Source organism: Protopterus annectens, chromosome 3.part0 (genome assembly GCF_019279795.1).
Source record: "Protopterus annectens isolate FY-2018-M chromosome 3.part0, PAN1.0, whole genome shotgun sequence".
NCBI classification, from domain to species: domain Eukaryota; kingdom Metazoa; phylum Chordata; order Ceratodontiformes; family Protopteridae; genus Protopterus; species Protopterus annectens.
Genome location: NC_056731.1, coordinates 1,609,525,809 through 1,609,548,633, shown reverse-complemented (window position 1 = coordinate 1,609,548,633; position 22,825 = coordinate 1,609,525,809). Strand labels below are relative to the sequence as shown.

General features: G+C 39.3%; 1 protein-coding gene across 1 annotated transcript in view; it reads left to right on the top strand.

Annotated features, from left to right (window-relative positions):
- The window catches only part of VPS13B (vacuolar protein sorting 13 homolog B), a 5,424,989-nt gene that overhangs the window by 5,131,097 nt on the left and 271,067 nt on the right, over nucleotides 1-22,825 (top strand). The window lies entirely within an intron of this gene.

Here is a 22,825-nt window from a genome sequence, read left to right as displayed (position 1 = left end):
TTCAAAGAAATGTCAGAAAGGAGCCAGAAGGAACTGGAAGAAAAGACATAGGTGTTACAAGCTAGGGGACTGAGGAGAGAACTGTCATTAAAGTAGCATACAAATGTGGTACATACGATGATTTTATAATTTGTTTGTATTTTGTTAATAGGGTTGTCTGATTGAGCTTGTCATCCATTTTCAGAGGAAGCCTGTGGAGAAAATCTCCAGTTAATATTAAAAAGAGTTAGTTGTAGGTTTTGAAATGCAGCAAAGTATAACATCCTTCTATATATAACAAACTCCACTTCTATCAGACTATGTACTCATAAACAATATATGTTAATATTTGAAAATGTATTTATGACATTGTATGTATTTTATTTTATTTGCACTTTGCTGAAAAAGTATAATAAAAAGAGTTACATGTAACAAAGAATTACAAATATTCTTGTTAACTCATGCTTGCTGTCTATAAAAGCAAGAAAAGCAACTGCCATAAATATTCTGATTCCATGAACTGAGTGTGTTTCTAGTTTTTTATTTAAATTTATCACATAACACAGCTCTTTTACAATTAGCAGAAAAAAGTATGACTCGTTCACTCTACAAGCAACTGGGAACATCACTGCATAACTCTGAATGCTACCTGGTTACTATTTCCTGCCAGGGTTTTACTGTCAGGGTCCCTCCCTTTCTTTTAGATTCCCTGTTCTTTAAATTGCTCAGTGCTAACTACTGGTCTCCCTTAAAAGCAGACTAAAAACTAAGCAAACAACCTTACACTCTTTACACTTAGGAAGGCACCCTGTGAAAACAGGCTTGCATTTAATTTAACAATTGCCAAGAGATCATGCTGAAAATTTGCTCTTTGTAGCTGCAGTTCTGTTTCACTAACATTAAGAAAGATAAATGAGTGTCCAGTCTTCTGACTGCAGCTTAAGGGCCATCTAAATAACATGCATAAGTGTGTATACTTCCCTGTTCATGACTGTATGCTTTCACAGTCACAGAATGATAGTCTGCAGTATCCCTGTCTAGGAGAGCACCTGACAGTAGTCCGCTGTCAATGCAAGCCAAACAAAATAGCAGTCCTAGTGCCGCTTGTACATATTTGAAGGCTGTATTACTAGTCTTACACCAGTATGACCAAAACATTGTGTTCTTACTGTTATTAATCATAGCCTATTTCTGTGTTTAGAATTACTGTTTTCTGTCTTGCAAACATTCATGGTTATTGCTTGTGCCTAAATGCCTGGGTTGCAACTGAAAATGGTTCTTAGGCTAGGTTACACACCCACTTAAATGTAAATAAATAGTTTTCCAGTTTGGACCTCAGTGATTTCAACAGGCAGATCTGATTAAATCCATTTTAGAATGATGAGTCCCCAGGAGGTAGGTTGTATCTTTATTACCATAGGGCACATGGGTGATGTCACTAGATCAGTGCTCTTTGAGAGATCATTATATGTGGTCTGCACAGGAGACTCCTGCAACTCACTGTGGGTGGCTTCACTTTCATTATATAGTTTTGCATATTGGTCATTCTTTGCATCCGTATTTGGTTGCCATACTGATGGAAGCCTAGCAGAGAATGGAGTTTTTTCTGTTTCCTTAACTGGGCATGTGTCTCTCAGTCACTTCATCAGTGGGTTAATTGGTACCATTACAGGTTAACCATAAACTGGAAAAATTATCTTATCTCATTATAAATAATTTACTTCATTAAGGTGGCTTCTTTCCAGTGTCAGTCATTGCTGCCCACAGAGAGGGTCATGATAGTCATTTCTATAAAAACCTTGGACACTGTGCAGATTTTGGTGGAAGCTTAGACTCTTATTTGCCTCTTGGGCCCATAATGAAAACTGTCATCACTATAGTGTTTGCTGATTTGCTAAACACTGCTTCACTACAGATTGCTTTGCCTGTGACTGCATAGTCATCATACCAAAACTGACTTTCTGGTAATGTTAGACTCTCCCTCTGTGTATTCTGAACTAATGAACTTTGATCCTAGTTTCAGTTTTTGATTTTCCTTCCTGCAGCTGAATCTCATGCAATCACTTATGACTTGTGTGTTACTAGTGTTTTTCAGAGCTCACCTGGACTCTTTTTTGTTATAAGGGAAAACAGAGCCCCATGTAAGGGGCTTCCAGTCCGTCTACATGAATTTAGGGCATTGTACACTGCTAAATGGGAGATGTGCACTTAGGCAGAACAGTAGGTTGTATCAACTTGGTTGACAAGTTTGCAGTCAGTTGTGGCCTGTCTTGGGCACCTATTTAACATGTATCGTACTTATTCCACCATCAAGGAACATTTTTTCTGCTACTTTGGCACATTGTGACCTTGTGGAGGGCAGAATTTTGATAGACCACTGATTTGTCAATCAGTTTCTTAAAGGGGTACCTGCATCTCTGCATTGCACCATAGAGCTGTTCTTCCCCTTGGGACTTTAACTTCATGGTTGATGGGCATACACTTTCCATGTTTAAAACAGTTCTTCAGGAGATCTGACTTCTGCCTCTTGAAACATGGTTTTCTTGGTGATCATTATCTGCCTTCATTAGTGATACAGTGTTTTTTTTTTTTTTTTGTTGAAACCCTAGTTAAAGATTGGATGGCCCTTAGGACTAACCTTTGTTTACATCCTGGTTTCTTTCTGGTGTCAGAATCCAGGAAGGAAAAAGCCCTTCAAGATATGCATCCACAACTAAACAGCTTAGGGTTCTACCTACTAAGACTGCATGAGTTCAAGAAAGTAGACCAGTTATTCTGGATAAAGATGGTTTTGGCTATGGTGGAATCGGTATAGTCCAGATGGATTACTAACTGCATTGCCTTCTGTTAATAGATAACTACCTGTTAGAAAATATTCCTCCAGTAGGGTTCATTGAGTTACAGCTTGGCAAGGAATCAACTTGCTGATCACAAATGGTCAGGAAATTAAACCAGTGGAAAAAAAATAACTGTAAGCATTTTTATTTATTTATTTTTCCAGGGGATACCCTCCTAATGTACATACCAACTCCATTGTTGCACAAAGAGAAAGAAGGGGAAATATCACAAAAGAAAGGAATGTACATTTAGAAATTGCACCAGCAGTGATTTCTTATTCAAAACAGCAATTGGGGAGTTCATTTTTACCAGGTTGTACTTGGTGGGTTGGTTCCTCATCCAGTTTGCACTCAGGAACTAGAGAAGCCAAAAATACTGTAAAATGCCTCTCCACTAGGGGTGTCGTTATGCTGCCTGTTATCCATTGTGGACATTTGTACTGGCTACTTTGTTCACACTTTTGTTGTATATTACTGCTTGGACTGTAAGTCCAGGATTCCAGGAATCAGCTCTTTTTTGCTCTTGCCTTTTTTGTTGCACATCCATAGAACCCTGTCTGATGGCTCCCTAGCGTGTGCACACAATGAGAGAGGTGAGAGACAGGCATTGTCAAGTTTAACAACAATGCTATATCCTACTGGTTTCTACGTGGGTAGCTCAACCATGTCCAAGGATTCCTCAGTGCTGAGAGTTAAGTTGTAGGGAGTGGGTCTGCTTGCTGGTCCTGGGGCGTTACCTACTCATTCCCTTGAAGCTGACTTCGTTCTCATGGTAGGTTTTTGAGCTTCACTGCATGCTACCTGCCATGGGAAGCATGCTTGTGCACACACTAACTTGTCCAACTTGCGCATATGCACAGTGACAGCATTTGCTCTAGGGGTCCACACTTTATAGATACCACTAAGCATCACACAAATAGTGAGCCAAAGCCACCTTCCTCACCCTAGGATAAGTGAGCCCGACAGTGGCCACTCACTTCCCAGCCTACTGTGTTTGGCTATTCCAGCACCCAGCCCACTAATTGAACTTAAGTTGTCTGGGTCATAGAACTTTGTCCCTCTATGCCATAGAGCCCTTGCCTTTTCACTGTCCTACACTTCTGCTAACATGGATGACTTAAGTTGTACTGCTTGTAATTCTGCATTAGCTTTACCCACTGCAGTGGGCCTTCAAAGTAAGATGTAGCAGATTTATATTTTTGTATCAGTTGGTCTTTGAGAAAGTCATCTGCAGTAGGTAGTTGGTGTTTTTCTTACCATTTCCCTTTGCTAGGTTGATGTTTTCATTCAGCAGCAAGGAAACAATCTTCTGTAAGTATATAACAAATGTAATTTTTAAGTTTTTCTTTATTTTTTTTAAGGTATAATTGCTTCTTGTGGGATCCTACTGTGGAGCACTGAGACATAGTGTGCCCTGCTAGTTTGCCCTGTGATGGCACTGCATACACTGGCAGGAGCCCCTGTAAACATGGGTGCTTTGTCTTATGCAAAATTGAGACAAGGTATGAAAAGACTGGCAAACTTAAAATTCCACAAAACCTACAGCATTTTAAAGAACTTTGTAACCTTACCAAAAAGCAAGTCTACCTTGATAAGAAGCAGTACTATTCTGATTTGCAAAATAACCATAGATATAACCCCCCCAAAATTCTGGTAATCCATTAAGCAAATTTTAAACTGAGGAACTAAAGTGTCCTTGACACTTGTCCCACTAACTCCCCCTTAGAGACAGCCACCATGTTTAACGCATACTTCATTGGCAGCATAGCTGCCCTCACCAATGAATCCTTTCCTGTCTCCCCTGACTTATGTCTACTCCCACCCTCACACTAAAACCAGTTGCCACCTGCTTCATAAAAAAAAAAATTATCATCCAAACGTAAACCCTGCTTACTCTCTATAGGTAACCTTCTTGCAGAATACCTAAAAATTGCTGGTAATGCTGTTGCATATCCAGTCTCCATCCTTATAAACAGGTCAGTACAGGAATCCTATATTCCTACCATCTTGAAAAAATGCCGTGTCATCCCTTTCTACAAAGACTTCTACTGAGAAATTTAATTTCAGACCCATTGTCATCTTACCCTCTCTCACAAATATTAGAAAAATATGCCCATAAACAAGTACTCCAGCATCTCATAAAGGAACAGTTACTAACCCGTACTGCAAACAGTTTTAGACCTGCCCATAGGACAGCAACTTTCCTTCTAAATTTTACAGATAGTTTAGTATATAAGTAATACCAGGGATAGAGGTAAACTTGTATCTTTCTTATTCCTGGACTTCTTAAAAGCTTTTGGTGCTGTATTATATATATATATATATATATATCTATATATATATATATATATATATATATATATATATATATATTATAGAAACTCTTACTACAGCTGTCAGCAATGGCCAATCTCACAAGCTACTCTTCAGTGGTGTAATAATTACTTGTCTGATGCTACCAGGCAGTCAAGTGGAATTCTACCCTTTCCCCTTTATCAACCCATCATTGCTGGTGTATCACACGGCTCTGTCCTTGGTCCTTTTCTATTTGATTTCTTTATAACAATCTTCATACTTTTATACAGCAAGCATCCCTAGTACAGTATGCAAATGATTCCATCCGTATCTGCCTGTCAGGTAGTCCAGAAAATTTAGAAAAGATTATACAACATGCCTTTAACTTATTTTAAACTGGCTTTGTGTCCACCTGCTCCTTCTTAATGCAAAGATAACCAAACTCCTTTTATTTGTCCCCAAATCACTTACATGTGAGAAAAATAATTGTAAGATCAGGTCCTTAAACAATACACCAGTTGAAGTAGTGCTCCATACAAAACCGCTGGGAGTTACAATAGATGACAACCGACAACCTCAAATATGACCTTTACATACAGAGCAATATATATAAACTCCCAGAAAACAGTAATGCTATATAGAACCAAAAAATCCCTACTGCATCCACCAGAGTCATTATTGCCACTGCATACCTACATCCCTCACTATTATGTTATTACCCCATCTTGAATAACCTCTAGGCCACCCTAAAATCTAAACTAGAACTGTTAAAGCAAGGTAGCTAGATTTGCAGCTTATACAATTACTGTTCTGCACTAAAAACTCTATATTGTCTACAATTATCCCACCAACTAAATTATACCCAACTTGTCATAACACAGAAAATTATATTTAATCCCACTTCATACCCAGCTATAAGTACAGTTTTCCACCACTACCTCTCAAGTCATCGCCTTTGATCTTCCAGTAAAAATCTTCTAGACATCTGTAAGCTTTACAGAAACCGGTAAAAGTCTGTATTCACACCATCTAGCAGAAGTGTGGAATATGTCCCTGCACCATTCAGGGCAACACATAACATTAATTTATTTAAGATGCAAGTAAAAGGATTTCTGTCCGACTCCTGGCTTTGAACTTGCTGCTCTTCTGGCTAAAATGTCATCTCTTTTTCCTGTAATAGTTATATACATCCTATCTCGCGTTTTCCTTGTGTTTATTTCTCTTTCTCTTATTTCCCTTACTCTTAATGTTGTTCTGCTCATTATTTCTCCTGCCTCCCATATCTACTTCACTTATTCCCTCTAACAAACGTTTTTTCTCACTCACCTCTCTTCATCTAATCCTTCTTATCCACTGTTTATTTTCCACTCTGACAGTTGCTTTATGAGCAAGTAATAAACTCTTGCACTTGTAACATGTCAACACATTTCAGTGCTACATGCTATTGTATTTATTTTGTTTCAATGACAGTATATGTGTGTATTATTTTGTATGTCCTATATATATATATTGATATTTGTATTAATCTACAGTGGATATAAAACGTTTACACACCCCTGTTAAAATGCCAGGTTTTTGTGATATAAAAAATGAGACCACAATAAATCATTTTTGATGCTTTGTAAGCTCTCTGAGAACCATGGCTATTGTTGTAGCAGGCAACTGAGTAAATGTCAGGAAAATCCTACTAGGACAGTTGAACTTTATTTGGGGTTAATCAGAGTATCTCTAATTGATAGCAGGTGTGTACCCAAGAAGACTGAATGCTGTAATTAAATCAAAAGGTGATTCAACAAAGTATTAGTTTAAGGGTGTGCACACTTATGCAACCAGCTTATTGTACATTTTTTATTTTTTGTATTTTTTCTCCTAACAGATTTGTTTGTTTTTCAATTGAATTGTACAGGTTATAGGTCACATTAAAGGTGGGAAAAGTTTTGAAATGATTTATTGTGGTCTCATTTTTTATATCACAAAAAAACTGGCATTTTAACAGGGTGTGTAAGCTTTTTATATCTACTGTATATATTTACAGTGTTTTGTAATATGATGTAGGTTTTCACCTATGTGTATGTCTCTTCTGTTCTTTTATTTATGGAGCTTTTCTCCACAGGTGTCTGCTGAAAACAGATAAAATTATCCAGTTGGACTTTCACAGTTAAAAAAATGTCAAGAAATAAATAGAGATTGTTAACATTCTGCAAAACTTAAGACATTAGATGGTGAAATCACATTGTTTTCCAAGTATGGAGGAATTCTCAAAGATGACCTGTTACAGTAAGTGTCATGTATTAGAGAAACTTGACCAATTATAAAGTTCTAGGTATGCAGCATCAATAACAAAGTCAGAAATACAGCTGCAATGAAGCATTTTGCACATTATTCAAAACAGATATTTTACTTCAAAGTTTTTGTATTTTTTTTTTTGTAGAGTGTAACATTTTAGTATATATTACTCCTTTCTTTGGACTTGCAACCTTCTCTCCACTTTTTCAATCCACCCCCTTTAATGTGTGTTACTTAAAGCCATATTACATGAGGCAAACCTGCTGCTCATTGCACTAAGCTGGTTCGGACAACCATGCTACCCCTACATGTATCATGTCTTCCTCTTTCACAGTTTCTTATATAAAAAGTATTACTGACTCAGGAAAGGGCTCATTACATTACCCAGCTTTAATCTTTGTGCATCAAATGTTTGTTTATTTATTTATTTATATTTTCTATCTTCATCTGTCATAAATGTGTTAAAGGAAACACTAGCCACTCCCACATATGTGCAGTCCCATCTGGGGATGGGGGGATACAAGGATTCAAAATCACCCAGATTTCTTCACATCATCTTAGGTTATCTGTTTCACCTACGTCACCATTCTTGGATTTAAACTGTATGCAGGGAAAGCTAGCTTTTGATCCTTTTAAACCTGCTTATGCAGCACAACCAAAAACTTCTGTATAGGAAAGTGGTTTTCTTGATGGCTATCACTTCAAAAAGGCAGACATCATTTGTGCGTCCTAAGACATCCACGTCATGATAAAAAACTTTTTGGAGATATGTACATAGGTCATTGTAAATATCTAAACAAATGCAAGATTTAATTCAAGGTCCTATTTCATAGGAATTTAACACTGAATAGTTAGGCAGTGGTTGTAGCAAATGAAAGTTTTCCCATGTTCTACTTTTATAGTAATACTTCAGGTGTACTAACACCGTATGTACTTTGGTTTATATAGTTATACAATGTTTGTTGTGCTTTATGTACTTTGCTCTGTGTAGTTCTTTTACAAGATTAAGAGTTTGAGCCATAATGGCCGGGGGGGGGGTCATACCTGAAAACAGTTCTTGAACAAGCGTACCTACAAGATCAACAGATAGTAAATAAAATAAAAGTAATGCACAGAAAACCTTATTGTATCTTTTGTAGTAACAGAGTGACAATGAAGCTTGATCATACCTAAGGTTACCCTCTGTTGTTTCTCTGAATCAATTTGCCATTCATTGAACCACACCCCCTGCTGTACCACATATAATGAAAGCCCATATGTAGCAGGTTCTCTGTCAAGTTTGCTCTGTAAGTGTCCATGGTACCAAAAATTTCTGCTTGCAGTCACTGAATTCAGCTTGTTTTTCTCTCCACTTCCTGGGTGGGGTAAATCTTGGGGATCATATGTAGCTTTCTGCCTGCTCAGTGGTCAGTATAATGGGATTCTTCAGTAATATATTGTTTGGCTTTACAATAGCCTTCTAAAGCAGTACAGGTTTATTGTTGCTGTATTACAGTTCCCTAAGCTGTTTCTTCTAACCTCACTTTTAGATTACTGGATCACTTTCTCTCCTTATGTTCTTAAGTGTTCCTATGGTATCCTCATCATAGGTCTAAGTCAGCATTAACCCATTGTTTCTATCAATTATGGTGCACTTCATTGCTCCATTTATCATTTAAAGAAATCTTACAGCATGTCCTGTGATGCAAAAGACAGTGTTTATTTTTCCTTATGTCCTGTCCAGCACCTTTCAGCTCTTAAGTGTCTTTCTAATCTGGGTAGGAGGCTTCATAATCCATCATCTAATACTCCAGCACTAGAAGATACTGTGATGTGGTATGATGTGGATATCCCACCACTGCCAACCAGTATGTGATGAACCTCCACTTCTGGGCCAGTAATCAAGGAGCCTCAGTCCTCAACACTGGCACCAGTGGGGGGACATTCACTGGGAGGATAACAGGTACACATATAGTATTTCCAGATGCAGCTCTCTGCATCAAGCCCAGTTTCCCTTAAGAGGACACAGAGACCACAGTCAGTCCAGGGCTGGTTTCTAACTCTTTCCCCAGATCTCCTCTGGCACAGCTATAGAGTTGAGTCCTTAGCCAGGGTTCCAAGCCAAGTCCTCCAACACTCTCGCTGTCCAACCAGTGCTTCATGTCTCTGCCCAACTACCTAACACACACACGTGGGAAAGACTGGCACAGGTTTACTAGCTATGCCCCCTTCTGCCCAGACTATAAGGTAGTTATCTCTGCCACCTGAATCCCTCGCCAGCTACTTTAAGGCCCTTAACAAAGGCTGTCCAATTTTACTGTGTAATAGTAATACTAATACAAATGGTAGTTTGACCAAGAGTAAGGCTATTAAAAGTGGCCCAAACAGTGTCACCAAATAAATATGCAAGTACTCTTAAAACTTAAATATCTTTACAAAGATTGGCCACAAGGAAAGGTTTAAATATATTTAATAATAAATAAAAGAACAAGAAAATACTAAGTCTATATTCACATTGACATTAGAGTTAAAAACACAGGAAATATTTAAAATAATATTGAAAGACAGTCTCAGACAAATAAAGAAAAATAATTTCTAAACTAAGCTTCACTGTATTCCTGACTGTATCTAAGAGAGTTGCTATTCCCTACTTACATAATAGTGCAGGGCAGATGATGTGGTGAATGGTCCATCTTGTTGTTGTCAGGCCCAAGACAGAATACAGAATGCTCTGTCTCGCTAAGAGACTTCTCAAAATAATATCTAAAATATTACTTCTGGCATAGCTTGCAGAATGACACCATTTCTGATCATCTGACTAATTCTCATGCAAACCCCCATTGCTGGCAGCTGGCAGTATTTAACATCTACCCATAAAAATACATGCACAAGGGCTTTTGTTCAGATCTTTGGCAGGTGCTGGAAGACATGAAACAATTGCATACCTCCATGCTTCCAGAGTAGTAATTAGTTCACCCCAAAGACAATACAGAAAGCTTCCTATTACAGACTTTTGTGTCTCTGGCTGCATTGAAACATGTGAGATAGCATCTTTATGGCCTAGCCTATAAAGTGATTTTATTTCAGATATTTAAAGTTTGCTGGACTGATTTTAACCCTCCAGCTTCCACTATTAAAACATATACATTTAAACAGTTACAGTAGTGCATGTACATTTCTGTTCTCTCCAGTAAGGCACACTGTGGATACATTTCAAACACAAGCACTTTGCAAATAACCTTTTCAACACGAATGTTTATACAAATCAGTTTGATATACACATGACATACAGTTCTAATACATTTGTAACACCAACATCTTATATGATATACAGTTCTAATACATTTGTAGCCCAAGCATCTTGTATAAATCAGTTTGATATTCACAAATGACATATAATTATTTAAAAAATTCCACCTAGCTGTGCTGGCAGTACCGCCTTTCTTCACAGATACGTCTGTATAGTTCTGGTCCAACTTGAGTTTCAGTAGTTGGAGATGGAGCATCTCATCTTCATCTGATGACTGAGTTGTGGCTTTAACTTTTTTCTGTTTTAAATCATTCTCTGCATTAGAACTGGTATGAAAAATTATCTAATTACTCTGTTGTCTGCCTCACGTCTGAAAGAAATTACCTTTTGAGAAGATAAAAAGTAAAAAGAAATACTTATGAGTTGTTCATCAGAAGGAAGACTTTTCCACTCTGCAAACTGTTCTTTTTATGGATATATGGGATTTTTTTCTGTTGCAAATGTATTTTAAATTACCACAGAGCCTCCACTCCAGTCAAAAGTCCTTGTGACAGTGCAATTTTTCCTTCTGCCATGATAGAGATCTGGGTCACCAGTTATTTGGTACATATGGCTTTCTCACCAAAATGTTGTTTGAACTAAATTCCAACAAAAATTATTCTTCTCTTGCTGGATCCTGACTGTACAGAAGTAGAGGGGTTCTTGCTTGTAGCTTCCTAGGGAGGGCAGCATATAGTTAGCTGCATCTCTGATTCTGTGTGTTATGGAAGCCACACAGCAGATGCTAGCTGCAGTGTGGAAGTGTGGGATCTGATACTGTGAGTCCAGATGCTTCAGTAATTTAACATCAGATCTAATGTTATCCTTTTCACTCTACTTCACAAGTGGGTTCAGATTCGATCCTCAGATCAAACTCGGCCGCATACGCAAGACTTTGGATCCATCTCTTGTGCTCCTCCCTCTACCCATAATGCTCCATTCTATCCCCAACACCTCAGATCTTGTTTGCCACCAACGTGTTAAGATGTAGGTTCCACTCTCGAGCTGAGTAAGCAGTCTTTTTCTTATTATCGTTGCAGTTTATTCCTAAAACTTGCTTTTTCTCTTAGAACTTGTAGCTTCTTCTGTTCATTTCCTCCCTCTAAAGTTTTTCACATCTTTTCTCTCAACTTTTACTCAGTTTGAGTTGTTCTTGGTACCATAGTTGTTACATCTCTTTCCTTACCTTTTTAGGTATTTTACAAAATGCCATAGCTGGTATTCCTTCCCTCTTTTGTTACTTAGACTATTGTTTAAAAAAGAGAGCGAGAGAGAGACTATTTTTTACTATTTTTGTGTAGTGAAATTTCTTCTTTGTTACACTGTACTTGTTTCCCAGGCCATGTTGGAGAAACCAATTGGCTTCAAAAAATGCAGTTGTTGTGGGCATAAGATCCCAAATTCAGATGCTCACAAGAAATGCGTGTATTGCCTATGACCAGACCATATTGACTCTTTTGTCCCATTTGCACTACTTTTAATCCCAGGGCATTATCAGACAGGGGCAATAAACTGATTTTAAAAGGGTCATTACCTGCTTCTTCTGAGGCGCAAACCCCCTCCAAAACACCCAAACAAGTTTCTTTGGATGCCAGAAAGAGATGATCTCAGAAGTCCCCAAGGGCTTCTTCTGAGCTGCTGCAAAAGAGTAGAAAAATTCTTGATCCAACCTCATCATCGGATCTAGAAGGGTCGGGCTCCTATTGTCATTCCCCCCTTGCCATCTACTTCTTTTTCAGATCCTAAGTCCTTAGATCCAACAACCAGTTCAGTTTGTAGAAGTTGTACTCCAGAGTATGCTCTGAAACCTGTTTCTTCTTCTCTGCCCACTCAGCTTCTCTGGCCACTCAGCTTCTTCAGACTTTGAGGAAACACTCTAGAGCCTCATCCACAGCATCTTCCAAGTCTTTGAGGAGTTTGACAGAGGAGGATGTTGATAGGGTGATGTTGAAATTTCTCAGGGCTCAGATCTAGATGGGGTCCTGCCAGCACCATCCCTTCCTGGATCCATGAGTGCACCTCTAAGTCCATTCTCTCTCCTCTGTTCCAATCTGTAGTTTCGGAGTTACAGTATACAAGATCTTTGAGAGGTTCAGTGTCAGATCCAGGGAAAGTACCTTCTTCAACTCTGACTGTATACCTGACCAGTTCTGCTCTCATACCCTCGGATCAGAGTGGGTCTTGGATCCAAGAGGTCAGCCCCAGTTCATCCCTGACTTTTTAAGATCTATCTCTTCCTGTCAGAGCCTCAGCCCTGGACAGCTTGGATCTGATTCTCCCCATGAAGCTTGGATCTAGGGGCAGCCCCGACCTTGCTTCCTTAGACGCTTCGGCTCTGAGGAGGGGGGTAGGTGGTCTCCCCTGGTACTTTGGTATTCAAGGTGATAGAAAGGGATTTCTCCCTTCATAGAGAGCCATCTTGCCTTATCTCGGATCCTACCCATCTCCCACCTTTGGTTCCGAGCTCTGAGCCCTATTCCACAGGGACAGCCAGTTCCGGGAAGTCTCCAGACAGTTCCACTAGAGGAATTCCCCCCCCCCTTCTGATACCTCTCCTGAACACCCCACAGAGGAGGTTCCATGGAAGAGAACATGTAAGAGGAGGCACATAGACTCACCCTTGAAGTCTCTCACAGAAGACACTAAGGAGAAGGTCCCCCAGATCAACACCTGATGATATCTCCTTTGTAGATATCTTCAAAGTTTTCAAACAGAAGGTTGTTTGGTCTTCCATATCTCCTTCACCTGAAGAATCAGTGTTTTTGGAAGGTTTTGGTTCTGGACCATCTATGTCTTGGGTAACCCCCCCCAACGGATGAACTGATTATCTTGGTTTCTCACAAGGCTTGAAAGGAACCATTCACTGTCAAACCTATCCCCAAGTGCCCGGACAAATTCCTGGTCCCTTCTGCTGATAGACATCAACTGAAACGAGGGAATCCCAGTTGATACCATAGTGGTGGCGGCTGCCAAGAAGGAGCTAGCTGAGCAAAGCTCCTCTTTCCATCCACTGAACAGGGAGTCCAGAGCGATGGACAGATTTGGAAAGCAAATGTATGCCTCAGCTATGTTCACAGTGAGGGTGTTAAACTACATGGTACACACCACTCGGCTAGAAAGAGATTTTATGAAGGAACCATCAAACACTCTCTCGGAGTCCATGTCTGCAGAGGATTTCAAAAAGACTTCATCTCATCTAGCCACTCTGCTGTCCATCTCTAATGAATCAATGAGACTCATCTCCCATGCAGCAGAATGTACCTCACGAGCAGCCGGTTCAGGTATAGCCATAAGGAGACATGCTTGGATGCGGCTGTGTGATTTTGCGAAGTACTTCAAGACATCCTTTGTCAATGCCCTCTTTGATGGCACTTCCTTGTTTTTGCCATCATTTAAAGACATGCTTACCCACAACTAACAAGAGGGAAAGACTCTGTCTGCCATAGGAATCAAGTTTTCTTCTCCTCAGTGGATCTTCTCTAGAAATCGGTGAAGTAGTAAGAAGATGTGGCTCCAAAAAATCTCTGGGACCTTTCCAGGATTCGTGTGGGGATTTTTCCTGCAAGGACAGAGGAGGAAATTTTAATGGATGACATCACCCTAGAAGCAGTAGGGGCCCACAGAATCAGGGCTTCAGAGATTCTTTTTCCAATAGGCCCTATCAGTGCTCCTGAAGCACTGTCCAACTCTGGAGGCAGTCTGGGACCATTTCTCTTTGCACGTAGATGCCTGGACAGATATCACAAAAATTCATGGGTGCTAAGAATCATATCCAGAGATTACTACATACCATTTTCCCTTCTTCCTCCTGTCCAGAAGTAGAAACTTTCTGATGTTCCATCCAGTCAGAGGGAGGATGCCGCACAAGGAATACACAAGCTCCTGCAGTAGAGAGTCATTCAGGAGGTCCCACCTGACCAGATAGAATTCAGAACTTACAACCCTCTTCTTTTCTTTTTAGTGCCAAAGAAAACAGAGGACCTAAGACCCATTTTGGATCTAAGCAACTTGAAGCAGTATGTGAAGAAGATGAATTTCCTAATGGTTACGGTTTATTCCATCGTGCCTCTTTTGCACAAGGATGATTGTATGTGCTCTGTAGATCTCCATGATGCTTACTATGGCATAAAAGTAGACAGCTGATCCAGCAGACATCTATGCTTTCGGCTGTGAGCCAACCATTACCAATTCAGGGTACTGTCCTTTGGACTCACCACAGCCCCCAGGGTGTTTACCGATTGCATGGGAGTCATGGCAGCTCATATGAAACTCAAGAGATTCCGGGTGTTTCTATATCTCGATGATTGGCTCCTCGTTGCCCCATCCAAGCATCAACTTGTACAAGCCTGGGACTACTTGCACCAGGTTTCCAACACTTTAGGCATCTAAGTAAACCATGTCAAGTTGAATCTAGTCCCAGTGCAGACCCTGGAATTTATAGGCACTCTCTTGGGTACTACAACTCAGGTGGTGTCCTTACCTCACCATTACATCACATCCTTGAGACATCAGGTTTGGTTTATACTGTCTCACCCTTCTCCTCCAGCAAGATTAGTACTACAATTTATTTTATTTATTTATTTCCAGTTTGATAACCGGGGAGGTCCACTGGGCCCAAAAGGCCCATTTTCAGTGGAGGCCCGGGGAGAAAAGCCCCATAATAAAAACAATTACAGAAATTAAAACAAGCAAGCATAGAATCATATATTTGTACAAATTATCCATAGAATAATGCAAAAGAACACATACATATGAAATATGTGAATAATTTCATTTTTACAATCAAATTCAGAGAGCCATTTGCACAGAGTAGAGATGGGAGCCTGTGCACAGTATTTAAATAGTAAGCACACAGGGGAGAAAAATTCAATATACAGTTGAAGTAGAGGGGGGGAACTGTAGAAATAGCAGAAAGTAGAGACATTTGAAGGAGAACATGTCTAGGAGACATAAGAGGAATTTAAGTCAGAAGGGTACAATTATATTTCCAGTTTTGGGAGAGGTGGGAGTAGAGTAGGGATTTAAAGTGTTCAGAGTTTGTAGTGACTCTTAGCAGGGGTGGGAGAGTTCCATTTTTGGCCAGTGAGTAGGAAAGGAGAAATTGGCCAGGGGGTCATTTAGGTTTGTGTACAGAAAGTAGATTTTGTTGGGCTGATTTTAGGGGTCTGAGTGGTGTGTAGAAAGGCAATATATTAATTAGAGCAGGGCATACATTAGGTTTAAAGATTAGTTTGTGGATATTAGTAAGTTGAAGGTAGTCTAGATGATTAGGAAGCTTGAGCCACTTTAGACTGTGGAGAGAGGTGCAATGGTGGGTGCAGTAAGTAGATCTAGTAGAAAATTTGGCTATTTGTTGTAGCAGCTTTCTAATTTTGAGGAGATGGAAGCTGAGAGGTTAGTTAGAAGTGGAGCACCATACAATAGGGAAGGTAGTAGGTAGGAGGAGGTGAGGGTTTGCCTTGTAGCAATAGATATTCCTATATAGTGTACCAAGTTTCTGATGGGTTTTTTTTTATATTCAGTTGAACATGTGTATCAAATTTCAGATGTTCCTCAATGGTAACACCAAGAAGTTTGGCAGAAGGAACAACTTCTATAGAGGAGTGAGTATGGCTGGTGATCTTGAATGATTGCTTGTAAAGAGGATGGGCTTTTGTGGGGGAGAAAAGAAGGATTTTGGTTTTATTGGCATTAAGGTATGAATGATTTTGATGCATCCAGTTCTCTGTAGTTGTGAAGGTCAGTAGGGTTTTAGTCTGGAGCTCAGGAAGGCTAAGGGCAGAGCAGACTAAAGTGGAGTCGTCAGCATATTACACTATTTGAGCGTTTGGAATTGCAGTGTGAAAATTATTGATGAATATGTTAAAGAGCAAAGGTCCGAGTGTAGATCCCTGGGGGACTCTGGTAGGTGGAGGTAGGAAGGTTGAAGTACCAGTTTGCCATTTCACAGCTTGGGATCTGTCAGAAAGATAACTTTTGAACCATGAAAGGGTATCTAAGGAGAGATTGAGGTTAGAAAGGTGATTGAGAAGATGAGTATGTGATACAGTGTCGAATGCCTTGGATAGATCAAGGACAGTGGAGACAATTTCTCCAGCATCATGGGCATGGTTAACAATGTCTGAGAAAGAGAGGAGAGCAGTTGTAGTACTATGGCCAGGATGGAAGCCATGTTGTGTAGGGGTGAGGAGTTGGTTATTGAGGAGGTGGGACATGAGTTGCAGGTGAATGCATTTTTCAAGTACTTTTGAAATTGGGGAAAGAGTGGCTATTAGTCTGAAGTTAGCTGAGTTAGTTACAAGCTCTTGGGTCGATGTCCGCTGACATATTTCTAGTCCCTCTAGCATGTTTCTTTATGCAAATCCTTCAGTGGACCTTGATGGTACAGGTGATCCATGCTTTATCAGTTCCTGTCTTTTCCCATAAGACTCACTGTAATCTGCAAATGTCTGACATGCAGTTGGGCCACAGGTCTACTGTATGCCTACCCTCCTCTTCCTCTGATTCCAAAGTTCTTACAGAAAGTAAGCAGGCTTAAGAGCTCAGTCATCCTCATTGCCACCTTCTGGCCTCAGCAGGTATGGTTCTCCTTCCTTTGGTCTCACTTGAGATATCCTCCATGGATACTGGAACCCACTCAGGATCTCCTGTCTCATCCATCAAGAATTCAACACCCCAGTATCCACACCCTCAAACTAACTGCATTGTTTCTCCACTTCCAGTAATAGTTGGACAGTCCAGGCTTGCTTCCCCAGTTCGTGAGATTATCTTGGCCTCCCAGAAGGCTTCTTCCAATAAAGTCTACAGAAGTAAATGGAAAAGATTTTCTATTTTGGCCTCCAACCAGACTACCAACCGTTTTTCAGCACCTACTTTGGCCATTCTTCTCTGTCTAACAACTCTTTTTAAAGAGGGAGCTAGTTTTTCTACTATTAAGCTTCACTTGGCAGCGATTTCTAATTTCCATTCTGAAAACAAATCCTTTTCTCTGGCCTTGTCCACATTGTGTAAAGCTTTCATAAAGGACGTCTTCATCCTCTATAAAGGATTCCTCTCCTCCTTGGGACCTTACCGTGGTCCTTCAGTGTTTAACTCAGAAACTCTTTGAACCAGTAGACAAATCTGATATGAAGTTTTTTTCTTGGACAATGATCTCCTTAGTGGCTATCACTTCAGCAAAAAGAATTTCTGAGCTCCAGGCCCTATGAGCTAAGCCTCCTTACATTATTTTTCATAAGGACAGGGTGTCTGTACAGACCAACTCTTCCTTTCTTCCTAAAGTGGCGAAGGAGAGCAACATTCACCAGTCCATAAAGTTAACCGTCTTCTTTCCAAAATTTACAAATAAGGGAGAATACATCTTCCTCTCTTTGATGTGCACAGACAATTTAGCTTTTAGATTTTAGCTTCACAGGACAAGACAGATTAGAAAGTCTGATCAGTTGTTTGCATCCTTTTCCCCTAACAGCTTGGGCCAGGCAGCATCTAAAATTACAGTAAACAAATGGGTTACTGCTTTGCTTTTCATTTGTTTATTCTGAAAAAGGATTAGATTTGCCATGACCTGTTAAAGCTCACTCCACTTGGTCTGTGGCTACTTCATCTGTTTTTTCATCAAGGACTTCCATTAATGATATGTGTGCTGCAACCACTTGGTCAAAGACTCATTCTTTTGTTACACATTACAAATTAGACACTGTCTCCAGAAGCAGAGCCTCTTTGGTTCGACAGTGCTCTGGCATGTCCTTCTGTGAGGGCCTCTCAAGGTCTATGTAGCTGGGGATTTCTGTCTTACTTGTGAGGAAGAATGAAAAGGGCATCAGATTTAGAAGTTATGTACTTACCATAACTTGACATCTGTGTTGTCCATTTCCATTCTTCCTCACATTCCTTCTATCCATCTCCCAGTCTTGTCACTCCTGGAAGTATCTGTTAGACTGTATTGGAACCTTTCATTTCCAGGTTTGAGTCCTAACCTTTGCTTATGTCTTTATCTGTCTCTATTATAAAGTGAGAGGTTAGACAGCAATCTCGATCTGAGGTGCTGGGGATAGAATGGAGCATTAAGTGTGGAGGGAGGAGCTCAAGAGTTGAATCTGAAGTCTTGTGTATGCAGCCGAATCAGATCTGAGGATTGAATCTGAACCCACTTGTGAGGAAGAGTAGAAATGGACAGCACAGATGTCAAGTTGTATTAACTATACAACTTCTAATTCACTTAAAAATTAAATAAATGTACAAAATGGAGCGACCAGTGTTGACTAAAACAACTAATACAAAACACACACTGTCAGCAGTCAGGAAATCTTGGAAAGGTTTTCTTATGTAGTTGAATACAAATAGCAACCAAAGAATTCAGCAATAAAATCCACTTTAATAGTAAAATTGGAAAACCACCAGATTGAGCGCTTTCATCCCCTGACCGGGGATTTCATCAGAATTAACACTCATTTCATTTGAACTGGCTCATATGAAAGAACTTAACCTGACTATCCATTCAGTAAACAAATGTGAGTAAAGAGGCTTGCCACAGAGCAAGTTGGAAGCGCTCAATCCGGTGGTTTTCCAGTTTTACTATTAAAGTGGATTTTATTGCTGAATTCTTTGGTTGCTGCTGTTTGTGTTCGACTACACAAGAAAACCTTTTCGAGATTTCCTGACTGCTGACATTGTGTGTTTTGTACTAGTCACTTAAAAATTAGCAAATTGTGAAACTTAATTTGATAACTTTAAAGCATTTTTGCATGGGGTAGGGGCTGCTTCCTTCTGAGATCATTGTACATTGGAGAAAAGAGGGAATACTTGGAGATGCAGTAGTTTTGGAGTTGTGTATATTTCTCCTAATTGCACTTAATATTTCACTGTTCCAAAGATCACACTTGATATCTTTGGACTTTCAGCAAACACCCTCAGTGACTAGAGTCTACATTTGCAAATATTGTTGGTTCTGTCTTACATTCAGACCAGGCATCTTTTGAACAGGTCCTTTTAGGCTGAGTGTTAAAACTTCGCTACAAGTGTCCCATAAACAAGTCAAGTGTTACTTTTCTACTCTTCTTAGAAGGTAATTCAGTCTGTGTCTTAGCTATTTTGATCCATTTTTAACTTCACAACAGTAGATGCCAGTATTGGGTGTTTCAGATATTCTGTCTAGCAAAATGTCTTCATTACCTTGCACTAATAACAAAGATGAATGTATTGCTCAGAGCACGTGTGTGTGTGTGTGTGTGTGTGTGTGTGTGTGTGTGTGTGTGTGTGTGTGTGTGTGTGTGTGTGCGAGCAGAGGTCAAGTGGGAAAACCTACTGTCAGCTGCTTCGATGTGCATTAGTAACATCTTTGAGAAACAAAAAGTAAGAGATGAAATAGGATTATCTTTTAAGTTTGTCTTACGTGGGGGTTGTAGCAGAGAATGTCTGAGGACTTTTGGTTAATGCGGTATGACACTGTAGTAGTTTGTTGGCACTGGGACAGGTAGATTGATGATGTGACCAAACTTTTTTTTTTAATCAGCTCTTCTTTATTTCTTGTGTTAATAATTCCATATACATTTACAGTAGCTTATGCACAGACCAGAGTAAAATAAAAATGATAAACATCTTTTCAATTATGTATAGTGTGTTCCTTGCATTTAATCTATTTGTCAGCCAATTTAACTATATATAGCTCATCCAGTATAAGCGCAGCGTAGATAAGTCAATGGGGAATAGAAATTTATACCGGGCCTGGCACCCATGTTCTTTATGGACAAAGGTAGTTTATAAATGCCTGGCCCTCAATGTCGTATTTGGATGCAGGGCATCATTATTCTTTCAGGAAAACTTGGCTAGACTTAGAAAGGCCCCTTGGGTCGTTAGCCTACTAACAGTCTGTGAATCTATGAAAAAGAAATGTAAACCTCATTCCTTGTGCCCATGATGCTTCACTTCCTACATTTTATTGTACATTCAGTTTTAGTTTTATTTATAATTGTAAATTTAAACAACAACATATAATTTTCCATTACCTTTTTATTAAATTCATTGTGCATTATTTTATTAATTTCGGGAATTTAAATGTCAAAATATTCACCAGGGCCAGTTGCGTTCAAGCATTTTATCTAATATATGCTTCATGAGAGCAACAGGGCCCCTCCCAACCCTCTGTCTAAATTATTGACATTGTTTACGTAATCGACTTCAGTTTATCACATACAGGTTTATGGAAGCAAATTATTTGTAGAGAGCACACACTTACTTTTAAAAGTATGGAGTATCATCATCTTTAACAATCAGTCCATAATGCCCAACAGTCCATCCAAATCTTCTTTGGCCTTTCCTGCTTTGTCATGCTGTGGGTTGCTTTATGTCTTTGCACCTTTAGTTGCTAAACAAATAAGAAATACCTCTCTGCTCACAGAGGTTTGAAACATTTTCAGTTTATCCAAAATAGATTTCTTCATAGTATAAATGACTTCCACTAGATCTACTTCTTCAGCATCTATAGATGCAGTCTCTGTCGTCTCAACTTTGCAATGAATTATGTTCCCTAATTGCTACCTGGGAGTCCACAACTACCTTAAATCCACCTGGAAAGTAAATATTACAAATGTGGGTATTCTGCCAGTCTTATTTTCAAGTTGTTTAATCTACATTTAGTCATAGCAAAAAAACAAAACAGTTGCTCTGTGTCAGTCTGTCTTCCAATTAAAATGCTTTCCTGGATGCCAGAATAATGACTGAACCTGATCATAAATCTTAAATGTTTCAGAGTGAACCAAGATATACACCATATTGATTGCCAAACTCATAAAAAAAATATGTTAAGCGCCCTTTCAGTTTTTATCCAGCTTCCAAGTAGTCCAGTCCAAGCTTGCAGATTCTCTTTCACATAAGCCAACCAAACCTTTCCTTCCTCCCCTGACACACCAGTTATGCAAATATTGTCCCATCTTGCGCTTTTCTTGTATCTCCTTTCTTTTTTAAGCCTCTCTAACTCTGAAAATACATATGCATTTTGTTTTATCAGTCATCTCTTTGTTTTCTATAACTTGTCAATGGCAAATGCATGCAAGGTCTACACGCCGTCATAGTCTGCCTCTGTTTTTATTCAACAATGTAGTTGTCTGCTTTCTAGCTTCCTTTCTTGTTGTGTGTCGCCGTTAACTTTTCCAAGGGTATCTTACACGACCACTGGTGCTCAAAAGCCTCCAGAAGATATCAGTACCGTAGCATTATTTACCATATTGTCTGCCGTCATCTTATTAAATTTTGGCAAACTCTTTTCTTTACCAGCATTCTTTTTCAGCACTGATGTCAGTCAGCACATAATCTTTATTGTAAAACTGTACCAGTGTTCATGTCTAAACGTATTCACTAAAAATTTAACAACTGGGTAAGCATGCCTTCTGTGTACTACAGCATCAGCAGAATTCCTGGACTAGGCATTCTTTTTGAAAGCTGTAGAGGTTAAAAGAGGACATAGCCATGACCGTGACCTTTCTGGTTTGTCTGTGTTCATGAAAGAGTTGCCATCCTGATATAAAGCTAATGTCATCAGAGGTAAATGTATTACAAGACAAGATACACAGGAGATTTTTCTTCAGATTTAAACACTAGAAGTTTATGGAAGAGTTTTGATACTATTTGCTATCCTGAAGTTGCTCTGTCTTTGGTTTGGAGTATCTATTTATTTATTTCCAGTTTGATGACCAGGAATGTCCACTGGGCTCAGGGAGCCCGTTTTCAGTGGAGGCCCAGGGAGAAAATCTCCATGTTACAAAGTTTAGATACAGATACAATATAGAAAAGAAGAACAATTTACAATTATGTTTCATGCTAGAGAGCAGGTGTAATTTCTTAGGTGCATGTTACCTTTAGATACAGACACAGTATTATTAATGAACAATTTACAGTTACATTTCATGTTAGAGAGCAGGTGTAAATTCTTAGGTACGTGGTACAAATTTGATATTTACAATATGTGCATGTGTGTAGTAGCCTATAGATCATAGCTAGAGAAGCTAGTAATCTAGGTTAGGCTTTGTATTCTCAGAAATAAGTAGAACCAGTAAGAGTCATGTTCTAGATGTTTACAGAGTATCCTTCAGTAACAGAGATTGTACACCATAATAATGGTCAGCATTTGATGTAGTCTAAAGTTCTGGAAGAGTATAGAAGAGAC